The sequence below is a fragment of the Hevea brasiliensis genome, chromosome 6 (assembly GCF_030052815.1).
Source record: "Hevea brasiliensis isolate MT/VB/25A 57/8 chromosome 6, ASM3005281v1, whole genome shotgun sequence".
NCBI lineage: Eukaryota > Viridiplantae > Streptophyta > Magnoliopsida > Malpighiales > Euphorbiaceae > Hevea > Hevea brasiliensis.
In genome coordinates, this window is record NC_079498.1 from 20,517,353 (window position 1) to 20,532,394 (window position 15,042).

Sequence of the window (15,042 nt, forward strand, 5' to 3'; positions counted from 1 at the left end):
CGGAATAGTAGAACGTACGGACTACCTACGATGAGGGCGTTACACTAACACAAAATGGGCTAGATATCTAATTGAGTTCATAATTGTTATGACCAAGAACCTAATTGCATGTTGATGTTACATTGTGCACTTAAATGTGCCTAAAGATGCATATTATGTTTTAGGTAGTTTAATTTTAAAATTGCCTAATTTTGCTTGCCCCACACTTTTGCGCCTTCAACTTTGCCTTCAATTAATTATGAGGTGGACAAAGCTCAGTACAATAGAGTTAATTTTTGCAATTTCTTTGATTTTAGAAGTTAGAAGTTAGTTGCGCACTTAGGTTATATATACTCATTATTTGGCATGCCCACAATCCTAAGTTATTAGCTAATCAAATTGTTTTTTAAGGAAACAAACTTAATAGTAATATGAAATCAAAATCAATAAATTCACGAATTTATTTACCATAGAACATTTTTTGCTGCATTATTAAAATTTGACATCCCTTAAAGAGTTGTACACATTAATTTGACTTCAAATTAGACAGAAGTATTTTTTTTATTATAAAAATAAATGCAGAGAATAAATTATAATATTTTCAAACATTGAGGTTCGACTTCTAATTGTCAATAAACGTTGTCTTTTTATAAATCACCTCAATTTTTAAAAAATAAAATATTATTTTTATTTCAATTTTGATATATTTGATTAGTGGATAAAATTATAATAAGATGGCCAATTTATTTTAAAAGTTAAAATAAAAAAAAACTAAAATGCAATTTTGTAAAAATATTTACATTTTTTGATTAGGGAAAAAAATATTATGTCAAATATAAAATTCAACATTAAATTTAAAACTCATCTTCCATAATACTAGCATAATTATTGTATATAAAGCATATATTACATTAAATTGTAAAGTTAATCATTATGCCATAAATGTATGTTAAATTAGAGTACTTTATGTAAGCAAAGTAGTTTACATTATTAGCCAATATTATCATTGAAAAAAAACTAGAAAATTAAAAGAAAAGAACAAATAGCTTTAGAATGAATTATATGAATTATTAATTATTAAATATAAATTTTAAAATCAAATTAAATGTTGAAAAACAATTTAGCTTAGAAGTGATGCCACTGAAATACAATGGTAAAACAATTAGAACATCACTTAGATAAGCATAAATATATTAGCTATTTTTTAACAAGACATAAAGTAGATCTTAACCAAGGATCATGAACACCAAATAACACAACAACATAAAACACTAAGAGGTAAATTCACTTGAAGATAACATAAACTTTAGCTTTAGAACAATTAGCTTTTGCCAAGTAGACTGCAAGATGATTAGCTCCTCTCCTTGCAAACTCAATTTAACATGCGTTAGCTTTTTGTTAGGACTTACTTATATTGAAGGAAATATAGTTCTTCCCATATCTTCTAGTACAGTTCCTCCCATATCACTTAGTACAATTAATTCACTAATTGATCCAAACTAAAATGTAATTCTTCTTTTACCTCATGATTTTGTTCTTCATCTCCATTCTCTTGGTCATGGATGTGTATTTCAACAGATTGAAAATGGGTTATATCATTTTCTTGGCTCTGCACACAATATATGAAATACAATAGTATATGGAAATGGAATGCTCCAGCTCAAATACCATTAGGAATATGTAATTCTTGACCCATTTGACCTGTAATCAGGTTGACTGGTTTGACCGATTTTGACTATATTCAGTTTTTAGGGGTAACCCGACCCGTTCTTGAGTTTCTTGTTGAATGATGGACACTTGAACCACAAACTTTCTTTTTTTACCATTCTTATCACTATGAATACTAAAGAAAAGAAAGTGGGGTTAGACAAATGTAAATCTTTCAGATTTGATGTAGATAAAAAATGGAATGATCATTCAACAAATAGATCTTACAAGTTTTATGCATATACAAATGGAATAATCATTTTGGTTGGACTTACTTATACTAAAGGAAATACAACATCAACTTCTTTCTCACATCCAAATCCTAATGCTTCCCCTACTATCAATGGGTAGCCTTGAAATTATTCTCCAGTCCTTTCTAGACAAAAATAAACTTGATTTAACATCTTGTGCAAATTGGAATTATCTTGAATGAAATGTATGATTGGTTTTGTGAAGTGGTTAATGCTTTTTTAATATGACTAATTCTATATTTAGCATTTTTTGGAGTAATACTTGCTCCAATAAATGAATTTTAAAAAGTGTTAATACTATATCAGACAAAAGCAAAAATATTAAGAAATGATAGAGTAATTACTACCTGATACTTCAAATACTTAGAATATTTACTTGCTTAACCATTATGATTTTCTTAAAGAAATAGGTCATGAGTAGTGCATTTGCCATGTTTGTCCCACTCATGCTCCCATATAACAGTATTAGACTTGTTGGTATCGAGGTTTGGCCAAAACTTGTTCAAGTCACCAAGAATGGGAGAGTGAATTGACTATTACATAACTAAAAAAATAAATAAAGTGTTAATTTTTAGAATTAGAAGGGACTAAAATTAAATTCATATCTTGTTAGCATCAAAGGAAAGTCCTTCGCATTTGTTTAGATTAGGACTTGAGCCACCTATATTGATAGGCCACAATCCATGGAAAGTGATTGTCATCTTTATATGGTTTGTTACACTTGTTGGGTGAACTAAACTTGCAATAAAAGGGTGGCCACCAAAATAATAAATAAAAGGTATCACACACTGGTAGCAATAGTAAAAATATTGAGAGTAGCTAGTAGGAAGGTATGAATAAGCACCATCTTCAACATTTGTTTTAAAAAGAGCAGCATGACATGTCTCCTTTGTATGGAGTGCATGGAGGAAGAAATTAAAAAAATCTGTGTGCTTTGTAATCATGGTATAAGTTTTACCTGGTAATAGTCCATGTTTCATTATACAATTCTTGATATTTCAAGCTATTTTTTTTTATTAATGCTAAACATAGCCCCTTATCATAAAGTATAATTCATTCATTGAAATGTAATTGTTGACGTTGCAAGCTATCTACTAATGCTAAACATTGTCCTCCAATATCAACTCGTACATTCATTCACTAATAGACCAAAACTGAAATGCCATTCTTCTACCACCTCATAATTTTGATGTCCATCTTAATTCATTTGGTTATAAATATGTGCTTCAATAGATTGACCATGGATTGGATCATTTTCCTGGCTTTGTCTATGATATATAAAATATAATATTTATGCAATACATCCATCAGCTGCAATACCATTGGGCATATGTAATTGTTAACCTGCGTAACCCATAATTAGGTTGACTTGGTTTGATTGAATTTGACTACTTCTAGATTTTATGTGTAACTCGAACCTTTCATAGGACCAGTTCCCAGGTTTTTTGGTTGAATCACCAGGGGTCGATCCAAGTTTCAAAATAAAAATCTTGATATTTCAATTTATTATTTATTTCATTACTGCTAAATATAATCCTCCTATCACCTGGTATAATTCACTCACTGAAATGTAGTTCTTGACATTGCAAGCAAGCACTAATGCTAAACATAGTCCTCTTATATCATCTTGTACAATTCCTCCCATATTATCTTATACAATTCATTCACTGATTGTTCAAAACTGAAATGTAATTTTTCTTCTACCTTATTATTTTGTTCTTTTTCTTCATTCTTTTGGTTATGGATATGTGTTTTAATAGATTGATCATGAATTGAATCAATTTCTTGATTTTGTCCATAATATATGAAATACAATATCATCTACAATATCAATGCACTATCTCCAATACATTTGGGGGTGTGAAATTCTTGACTTGTGTGTTTCACAATAGGGTCGACCTAGTTTGATTGTCTTTAACCGAATTTGACTATTTTTCTTGGTTTTTTCCATAATATATGAAATACAATATTATCTAAAATATCAATGCACTATTTCCAATACATTTAGGGATGTGTAATTCTTGACTTGTGTGTCTCACAATAGGGTCGACCTAGTTTGATCGTCTTTGACCAAATTTGACTATTTTTGATTTTTAGTGATAAACTTTACTATTCAGAATATTTACTTGCTTAACCCTATTGATTGATTTCTTGAAGTATTGAAATAGGTGCCAAGTAGTGCATTTCCCATATTTGTCCCACTCATGTTCCCATAAGATAGTATTAGACTTGTTGCCATCGAGGTTTGACTAGAACTTATTCAAGTGATCAATAATAGGAGAGTGAATCAACAGTCACTTAATTAAATAAATAAATAAAGTAAATTTGAGAATTAGAATGGACAAAACTTAAATACATGCCTTGTTAGCATCAAAGGGAGGTCTTTTACTTTTGTTAAGATTAAGACTTCGGCCACCTATATTGATAGGCAGCAGTCCATAGAAGGCAAAATTGTAAGTTTTATTTGGTTTGTTGCACTTTCACCCATGTTTAGTTACTTAATTGCATAACTTTAAGTAAATTTTGTTATATTTCAGAAAACATGTTAATCTAACCCAATTCCTTAATATTTTTTTTTTATATATCATATCAGGTGTATTGACATGTCCTTAGAGCAAAGAACAAGTTTGGAAGAGATCCAGAGATCGAAAAGTAAAAAAATAGGAAGCTAGAAGCATTACACCGAGCATGTAAATGCATTACACGGCCCGTGCAAGTTGATGCTATGGACAGCAAAATGCATGGCCAATGCATTTTGCCCCGTGCAACAACCCATGTCTTGTGCAATCCTTTGGATAAAAGAAAACTCAAGGGCTAAGTGCTACAGAACATTGCACGGCCTTGCCTTATGCAATACTACACAGGTCATGCAAAGACTCTAGATAAGAGTCCTAATTGACTTTTCTTCTTACTTGCTTGACCTGGGAAGATTTCCAAGGCTATTAGAAGTCTGAAATAAGAACTTTTATACTAGATATAAATATAACAAGTCAGGATTGAAGGGGTGATCGATCTTTTCACATTCAAGCAAGCATTCTAACTTTGTGAAGACCAAGGAAGAGATCATTTGACAAGATCGCTAAAGGAGATTTCCAACCAAAGTTCAAAAAGTCCAAAGCTACAAATTCTCATTCTGGGTTATTTAATTCTTTTTCTTCTAATGTTTTCTCTATTTTTTCTTTATTCAAGTTTAGTTGTAGAACTCACCATGTGTTAGTAGTTTCCTTTATTCTAGAGTTAGGGAATAACACTTTCATCTTTGTTATGAATTCAATTTAATTCTATTTTAATAAATCTGGGATTTATTCTTTGATTTAATCTTTTATATTCTTAATGCATGCACTGTGTTGGTATCCACTCAGTATTAATTTTAGATATTAAATGAAGAACTGAAAGGTACAGATTAATATTAGAACAATTAGATTTTAAACTTAGGGTTTATGACCTAGAAATAGGCTAAAATTCTATGTGGAAATGATGACTATTCAAACAACTTAATGGATCTTAATTAATTTAATCGCCACCAAAATAGGATTTGAGTTAATTGAGATACAACTTGAGTGCTTTGAGAGAGGACTTAAACTAATTCAGGATTAATTTTCTTCAAAGCAATAATTCCCAATTTATTAAATAGGTTGGATTGAATTTATAATTGATTGAAGTGTGAACCCCTAGCTCTAGAATACTTTTGTATATTGATATTCCAGTTTAGCTAATCAGATCACTTTTACTTTTTAGCAATAATTAGTTTAGTTTATGAATTCCTCTCAATTTTGATAGCCTAGATAATTACAATTTCTGTGTAGTTTGATACTCAAACATGATCCTCGTGGGAACCATACTTACTCATCACTCTATTTCTTGTCATGATCCATGCACTTATGAGATTTTGTATAACAATCTTCCAACCAAAATGATTAAGTTGGTAATAGTGTAGTTTTGGAAACTACATCATAGCTGTTCATTGAGGTAATCATTTAGGAAGTTTTAAACATTTACATTATTGGCTATGGTAACATAGGGATGATGGATTTGGTTTAAGAGATCTTCTTGAAATGATTATTAAGCATAAGATGTTGTAAGTATGTGATGCGAATGTAATGACATCAAACTACAAGGAAATTTTACAAGGAATAATTCAAGTGGAGATCAAGTTGGGCATGCTCGAGGAGTTTAAGTGTATCATTTTAATTTAATTATGCATTAATGGAGTCCATATGTTTCCAAGAGCCAAGAAATTCCAAGAAATTCTTCTAAATCATTACAATACCATTTGGGGCAAAATATCTCATAACTGAGTGTGAGAATCACACCACAAGCCATGTTTTTATATAAGAAAGCTTAAGGAGGCTATAAGTCCATTACTAGCCATGAGAAGCTCACATTTAGCCATGGGAAGAAGGCTAGAAGGTGCACAAGCACTTATAGGTGTCACCTTAGGCACATGGCATCTTGTGACGTGCATTTGAGAGAATTTTTGAGGGCTATGAGGCACATAACCAGCCATGATACACACCAAGGGACTAAGTGAGGTGCATGGAAGGGTGTGAGAATGCCATGAGTCAGATGGCTAGCCATGAGATACTCCAAAGGACTTGTGAGGCAAATGAGAGGGTATGGGATTGGCCTTGGGTGCACACTTAGCCATGAAATATGGTTAGGGCATTGTAAGCCATGGGAGGCTCACCAGAGACCATGGGATTATTTATTTAGTTAATTTTAGTGTTATTTTGCATGTGACTTTTAATATTCCTAAGGTTTTAGGTTATTTTTGGCTTTTTATTAGGAAACACATATGAATAGATCTTTTTAAAGTTGTAAATAAAACTTGGAGATATTAATCAATTGATTATTGAGAAAGTTTTCTTCTCTATTGTTCTTTATTAAACTTTTCTTCTTGACAAGTCTAATTAACTTACAAGAATTAATACCTTGATATTCATGATTCTCTCCCATAGGTTGGTATTGGGTCTTAAATCTTTTGTGTTTCCTATTTAAATATTTGCTTGGTTCTCTATCACAAGGTTGGTTATGGGTTAAGTGATTTCAAGTAGAAGAATTTGATTGTGAGGCTTTTAGGAAATTGATTCAAATATCTTGGGGGTTCCTTGGCAAGTTCATTGGGGTTCTCATCAATATGCAAATACTTTAATGACAAAGAATGGATTTACTTGAGGAGGTCGTTAAGGTTAAAATTTTCATGCTTACTAACTTAGTGAGTGAAACTTAACTAATGTAAGATAGATCAAGAATAGATGTACCTGATGTTTTGAGCACTAGGAGCCAAAGTAATTGAGCTTCGCATAAGATGTGATGGACAAAGAGTTACTCATTTCTAAATTGTTATGATTTCAAGAATAGATGTACTTGAGGACTTTTATTGGTTTGTAAGAATTCAATAACCCACTAGAAATCCACCTAACTAGGATTTATGTTTCCTACTTTGAAAGTGTAGGATTCACCAAGTTAGTGAGAGGACTAATTTGATCATAAGACCATGATTATTTTGGTAAGTTACAAAACACAATATAATAATTGAATCTTGTTATTCTTTACAGTATATTATGATAAAATAATAAAGACACCTTTATCTACCATCATCATCGTTGGCATGCTAGATGCCAATATGCTCACTGGATCTAATTTCTCAGATTGGCATAAGAATTTAAAAATTCTAAACATATGTATGTCTTTGACATAAAGCCTCCAGTCTCTGTTATCTGAAGGAGCATCAAAGGAGGACCATGACACTTTAAGAAAGTGGCATGATGACGACTTGCAAGCTAGGTGTTACATGCTTGCCAAAATGAATAATGAGTTAAAAAGGGAGTATGAGAACATAGTAAGCTTTAAAAATCCTAGTTTGCTGACAAAAGTTGTATGGTGAATAGGACAGCACTATAAGACATGAGATGTCAAAGTAGTTGTTGATAATTAAGAGTTGCAAGGGATAAATGGGGGAAATAACTTGCATAAGCTAATTATGCTAGGTCATGATTTGTTGAATGATTTCACACCATAGCTAGATTTGATTTAATAATCTTTTCTCAACTCTTTAATTAAGTTTATTGTAGACCTTCATATGAACAAATTGAAGTGTACACTTATAAAGTTGTTAAAATTGCTTGTCACAACTTAAAAGGCCATGCTTAGCAATAAGAGAAAGAAAGCAGTCTTAGTTGTTTCTACTTCTAGTAGGACTAAGAGGAAGAGCAACAAGAAAAATAATGCTTTAATTCCTAAACTTTTAAGAAAGGTATCCAAGAGCCAATTCAAGGATAAGAAGGTTGGGTTGTAGGCAGAGTAAATTATTTTCATTGCTAAAAGCCGGGGCACTAGAAAAAGGATGGCTTAGAGTACTTGGAGTATAAAAAGATTAAGAATGAGAAGCCTTGTGAAGTTATATCTACATCTTGTTTCTAATATTCTAAAGTACCATAGTTCATCATTATATTGCTAGAGCCAATTCACATAAATGTTATGAAATGCAGGAACCAAGCAAATGACAAATCTTAGAAAAAATATGAAGATGATTGCACATTAGTGATGAAGCACAAGTTGTTATTAAGTCCATAGTATTTTATCTATGCATATTTATATTTTGTTTTGGACAATGTTTGTATGCACCTAATGTTTTAAGACATCATTTATGATTCAAGTTTGAATTATAATGAACATGAATAAAGATTCATGGATGATGTTTATATTTTATTTTGGAAATGAAAAATCAGCATGGGTTACTTGAACAATTGTTTTTATTATGTTGATGATATTAACAAAACAATTCCAAAAAATTAAATTGAGATTAATATAATCGTCAAAACCAAATCTAATCTAAAATGAATTTGGCTTTTATGACTAAGTCAAATTGTAGAGGATAGGATCACTATTGGCAAGATTGGGACTAGGTCCTCATTGGTTTGACACTGTGAGTCGTGTTCTCAAAATAAGATTACGAAGATCAAAAGAGCTGAAGAAATTTTAGGACCAATACATGGAGATGTATATGGTCCATATGGAAAATGGTTGAATAAGGTTTTTCTTAGAATTATAAGGAAGTTTACATTTGAGAAAAGCAAACTTGGAATATTTGAAAAGTTCAAAGAATTCAGACTTAAAGTAGAGAAATTTTTGGGAAAAGGTATTGAAGTCCTTAGTCTGATTAAAATTGAGAATACTAAAGTACTAAATTTGATGAGTTCCTAAATGAGCCAAATTATATATCTTAATTGAATCCTCTTAGAAAATCATAGATATATGGAGTGTTTAAAAGAAAAAAATCATGCTATGTTAGACATAGTGCGAAATATGGTGAACTATAAGAATTGTCTAACAGCTTCAAATTCTTCAAGTAGATTATGATCTATATCAATTTCCACCAAATTATATTGGATATGTTGTGATTACACACTAAGTCTTAAGTTTGTTAAGATTTAAGAAGTTAAAAGAGAAATATGATGAAGAATAAATTTGTTAGGCATCTTAAAAGAAGTTTAAGATATTGTTTCATCTTCCTACTAAACAAAGGGTTGTTAAAAGTAGAGTCATTCTTCTTGAGAAAAGAGTTTTTCTAAGAAAATTACAAAGTAAGGAAGATGAAATTGGATGAAGAGTTATCAAACAATAAATTAAATGGATATAAATCTTTCTAGTAACGTGTAACACCCCTCACACGTCTACAGTGTAGCCGAGCAAGGTGTGCTACATTCGGTGCCAGAGCACCCTATTTTATCTTACTTTATTCCTTTAAAAATTTTACTCACGTTATATTTTAATATCAATTATTTTTCTATGGAGAAACCAGCAGAGTTTCCCCTGTTTCTATTATCATTTGGCGTATTTTACTATTTACCTGCTTGAAATTTCAACAATATTTTCACAATAAAATCTCATAAGTTATTTTCATAATCTTTTCATCACACATTCAATTCTTGCAACTCATTCGCATACATATCCATTCATACTCAATTTATGTATCAAAATTCTCAAACTTCATAATTTACATGATTTACAAACTAACTTCATAAATTCACAATTTAAATGATGTACAAATTAATTACAATACCATAATTTACATTACAATTAATAACTAATTATAAATACATAAAATAACTTTTGTGAGCCTTATCTACATGCATTGCTGAGGAGGTGATAACTTGAACACTTCTGACACTTTTGCAGATCTGGACTCCAAAATCCCAGTCTAATATCCACTAGGCTTTATCTTCAGTACCTGTACGAAGGAAACAAATCCACTGCTCGAAGCATTTCTGCTTAGTGGTGCAATAATATAATAAGAAAATAATATATACAAATAAGAAAGACTGAAGTATAATTCTAAAGTATAATTTAGATCATCGGGTATCAATTAAATTTGGTATGATATTTCTAATATCAACTATCTTATATTCTATTTTGTCCCTTTTTTAAAGTGCTGAGTTTATAAAGTAATAATATTCGATATACAGATTAATTATAGGAGTATTACATTTTTAGTTCTTTCAGTTATGAAAATTTCATTTGTACTACTTGATTCAGTTATGTTTTCATTGTTAATCTTTTTCCTCATTTCATTCAATACTTTCTAATGTTTTTAATTACTAATGTTCTTAAATAATTTTAATAATTTACACTGCCCAGGTAACCTAAAACGGGCTGACTAAACTGGATAATAGGTCGTTGGCACTGGACACTGCGGTGCCTTGGGCTGTCATACCATGGGACGCAGAACGTCAACCACGTATGCAGTCAGTATGGCTAAAAAGCCATGATAACATATAATCGGACATAAAAGCCATGAGTGCGGGTACAAAGTCATGAGTGCGGGCTTAAAGCCATGAATACAGGCATAAAGCCTTTTGCAGTACTGCTAAAATAATACCCTATTGGTATGCCAATCTATCCAATCTTACACATGTGTCTAGGCAATACATGGGCACATAGTACCATTAAATATTAATATATTATTTTTTATGACTTCATTATTTCATGATAAATTTCAATTTTAATTTATAGCATTTAAATTCTATTCCTAACAGAAGTATAAATTTTTAAAATACATTTCTACATAAATTTTACCTTCATCATAATTTATATATTTATTCATTATAGCATTTGTGTTGATCATATTTTCACAACAATGGTTCTCATATATCATTGTACTCTTTCCTTTCTACAATAATGAGAACTAATGTCTCATTCATACATTAACATAATTCATTTATTCATTACACTATTTATATATAAATTATCAAGTAATCCATGAACATTTCATGGATATCAATCTCACTATCTATTTATCATTTAGCTAATTTATTACTCCAATTTACAGGTGCCTAAGTTCAAGCATTTTCATTTATATGTACCTAGATTCCAATATTTTCATTTGTATTCATAAAAGAAACCTAAGTCTCAAATATTATTTGCACATCCTTTATACCTTTAATATTTCATTTATAGCCATTTATAAATCATATTTCAAATTAAATTAACAATATCCCCTAAGTTCTACTTGTGATGAGAATACAACCCTCATCTACACATTTACATAATTTAAACATTCATTAAATCATTTAAGTGGGATACCTTTCACTCTATTAATTTTGGTTGTTACTATTCACTTGGCCATTCCTACAGAAAAGTTGACTTTTTAATTCATAATAGATTTGTTAAGCCTAAGTTCACCAAGATACCATATTTTGCATTTTATTTTTTTGTTGGCATTGATTTCCAATACCATTTCAAAGCTTATTTTATGTTATTTAAAAATTTCAGATTTCATACCTGAAGTTTACTATTCTATTGGTCACTGTTACAGTGGAAATTTGACAAAATTCTTTTCATCAAAGTTGTTCCTTTATGTGTCTTCCTTAATTTCCTTTTTGAATCACTCCATTTGGAATTTTGTAGCTCAAGTTATGGTCAGTTTACCATAACTGGCCGGATTGGTCCTTACCCAGATTTTCTGGGCAAATTTGGTTCTGCCAAATTTGGTGTCCTAACTTGGACTAGCAATTTGAATTGGTTAGGTTCAGAATTTGAGTTTGTGTTCTTTATTAAAGTTGTTATAAATTGTCTAATCTTTCTATTGATATAAAATTCAGGTCATTTGGATATTTCTACATTGAGTTATGGCCAAATGAACAAATACTGTTCATTTGGTCAATTTCCAGGACCAGCAGGTTAGTTACCCGGATTTGGTCAATTTTTAGAGTATTCTAAGTTTGTTTTCTAGGCAAGGTTTCTTCATCAAAGTTGTGCCATTATGTGTCTAGCTCCATGTCCAATTAGCCTTGCACCAATTGAACCTACAACACTCAAGTTATAGTTGCTCAAACTTGCTGGACTCATATCTAGCCCTGCAGGTCCTATGAGGCAACATACCTAACCTCAAATTCAAAGCTATAATTCACTTTAATTCCTCATCAAACACAGCCAAATGGTCACTAATTGACCATTAGGACTTCCATTCACCAACATATTAGCAAAACCCTAACTTCATGCCTCAAACCCTAATTCTCAAACATCCATTCATGCACATACATCAATTCAACATACTTAATGATGTTATAAGTCTCATATTCACATTCAAAGCCACCCATAAACAATTTTAACTCATTCAAAACTCATCAAACACTTCAATCATCAAGGCTGCCAAAAATTGAAGTTGGTCCATACATGATTATTCTCTTTCAATTCCTTAAATTTCCAACTCAATTCATGCTCCCAACATGAAATCCAAAGAGAAAGTAAAGAGAAATAGCACTAACCTCTTTGAAAGCTAACCCCAAGCTTGATAGACTTCTTAGTTTCCCTTCCTTTTTGCTGCCTAGGGGTTGTTCAAGGTGCTAGGATTAATTTTTGTGAAGACAACTAGTAGGTTTAGGGTGAGAAAAGGAAGGAAATAAAGCTAAAAAATTCATCAATGGTGGAAGGCTCATGGAAGTGTCTTGGCAAGCTAAAGAAGAAGAAGGAAAATCTGATTTTTTTTCTTTGATTTTTATCTCTTTTAATTGTTTTAAGAAAGCTTATTGCATTGTGATTGGTGGAGGCATGTTAAATGACATCATCTTATGTCATAATTCCAATTTTTATTCATTTTCTTTTCTTTTCTTTCCTACTCATTTTCAATTTAATTTTTAGCAATATTTATTCATATTTTTTGTTATATAATTCACTTACTTAAATGGACAAGTTGGTCAAAAATGGTTTCTGAAGGTGAAATGACCAAAATACCCTTTGTTTGGCTTAAGGAGCCAAAACTGTCTATACCGATCTTAAAAATTCTCCTAACATTTCTTGGCATTCTAATTCTCCGTAACTCTTCTTTGGCATCCCAGAAATTATTTCACGAGATTCTTCTCAGGTTTAGGGTTGCTAGTTGTCTTCATCGCTACTTCCTATTAGGGTCACCCATCGCTGGGACACCGGCTCATTTAACTTCATTGTATTTTATTTCCAAAATTTTTCCTTAATTTTTCTTACACTTATTTGAATTATTTATGACTCCTCACTCTAGTTTATATATAGTTCTAGACATTCTAGCTATCCAGACCGACACCGGTCACCAGAACAGTAGAATGTACGGACTTGCTAAAGTGAGGGTGCTACAATTCTTCCCTTCTAATAAAAATTTTGTCCTCGAAATTTACCGGGTGTAGGTATCTAAGATAATTCCTTTACCTTTCTATTGCTCCTTCTGTCTACTCCTTTTATATATATGGTATTATTTAGTCTTTTTGAATCTATCATTATACACTTAGGCATATCATAAAGGAAGAATACTTTACCTCAAATTCACATTTGGGGCATCTTTCTCCTCTCCGGCTTGGGTGACATTTGCAAGTAGTGTTACTATTGCACCTGGTCCTTCCACGACCTTTGTCTGGGTCCGTGGTAAATTTCTCTTAGGACAATCTTTCAGACGATGGTCCATGGCCCCACATCTATAACATGCTCCAGTAAATCCCCTACATTCACCTTTATGCTAATTGTTATAATGGCCAAATTTTCTTACTAGTCTTGGTTCACTCACCACTAGTATCTCTGATTGACCTCTTCTGGGTATAGGCCTGGGTTTAGGTATCCTACTTTGATCAAACGTCTGACTTAACTATTCTCTCGGCCTCTTATTACTAAACTGTCCAAATTTCCTCTTTTGCTGATCACCACTCCTCTTCTTTTCTCTTTATGAACACAACTAATATATTTCTTTCTGAACTCTATTAGAAAGAATTCCTAAGTTACGTCGACTGGTGGCACTACCTTGGTTACGACATCCTACCACCGATATATAGCTTCTTGTAGCAATGAAACTGCACACTCTAAACTCTGTTTTGGTGTGCAATGGAGCTGTTGCAGGATTCTTTCAGTCCTTTCTAACCAATACTCCGCAGTTGAAGAATCATCCTCCTTTCTACCATTGAAATCTATAGCTTCATACTTCTTAATTTTTCCTACAGGTGATTTCCACAGAGGCGGTGGTGGAATAACCCCAGTCATCTGTCGACAGAATTTAGTCATCTGCTCAAACAAGGCCTGTTGGGGTTGTACAGGCACCTCTTGCACTGGTGGAATAGAATCTCCCTGATTTCCAACATCACTCCCAGTCGGGATACGACTTACTACTTCTTTCTCTACTGCCCTCTGCCATTCTAGGTCCATACCTTAACCTAAAATAACCAAAGAAAATAGATCTGCATTAGTGTTACCTCGACTCATATGAATGCAATGCATGTTATGCACACAATCTTATTCTATCTATCGATGCCTAGGAACGCCTAAACCGTGCTCTGATACCAATAAATGTAACACCCCTCACCCGTCTATAGTGTAGCCGAGCAAGGTGTGCTACATTCGGTGCCGGAGCACCCTATTTTAACTTACTTTATTCCTTTAAAAATTTTATTCTCGTTATATTTTAATATCAATTATTTTTCTATAGAGAAATCAGCGGAGTTTCCCCTGTTTCTATTACTATTTGGAGTATTTCACTATTTACCTGCTTGAAATTTCAACAATATTTTCACAATAAAATCTCATCAGTTATTTTCATAATCATCTCATCACACATTCAATTCTTGCAACTCATTTGCATACATATACA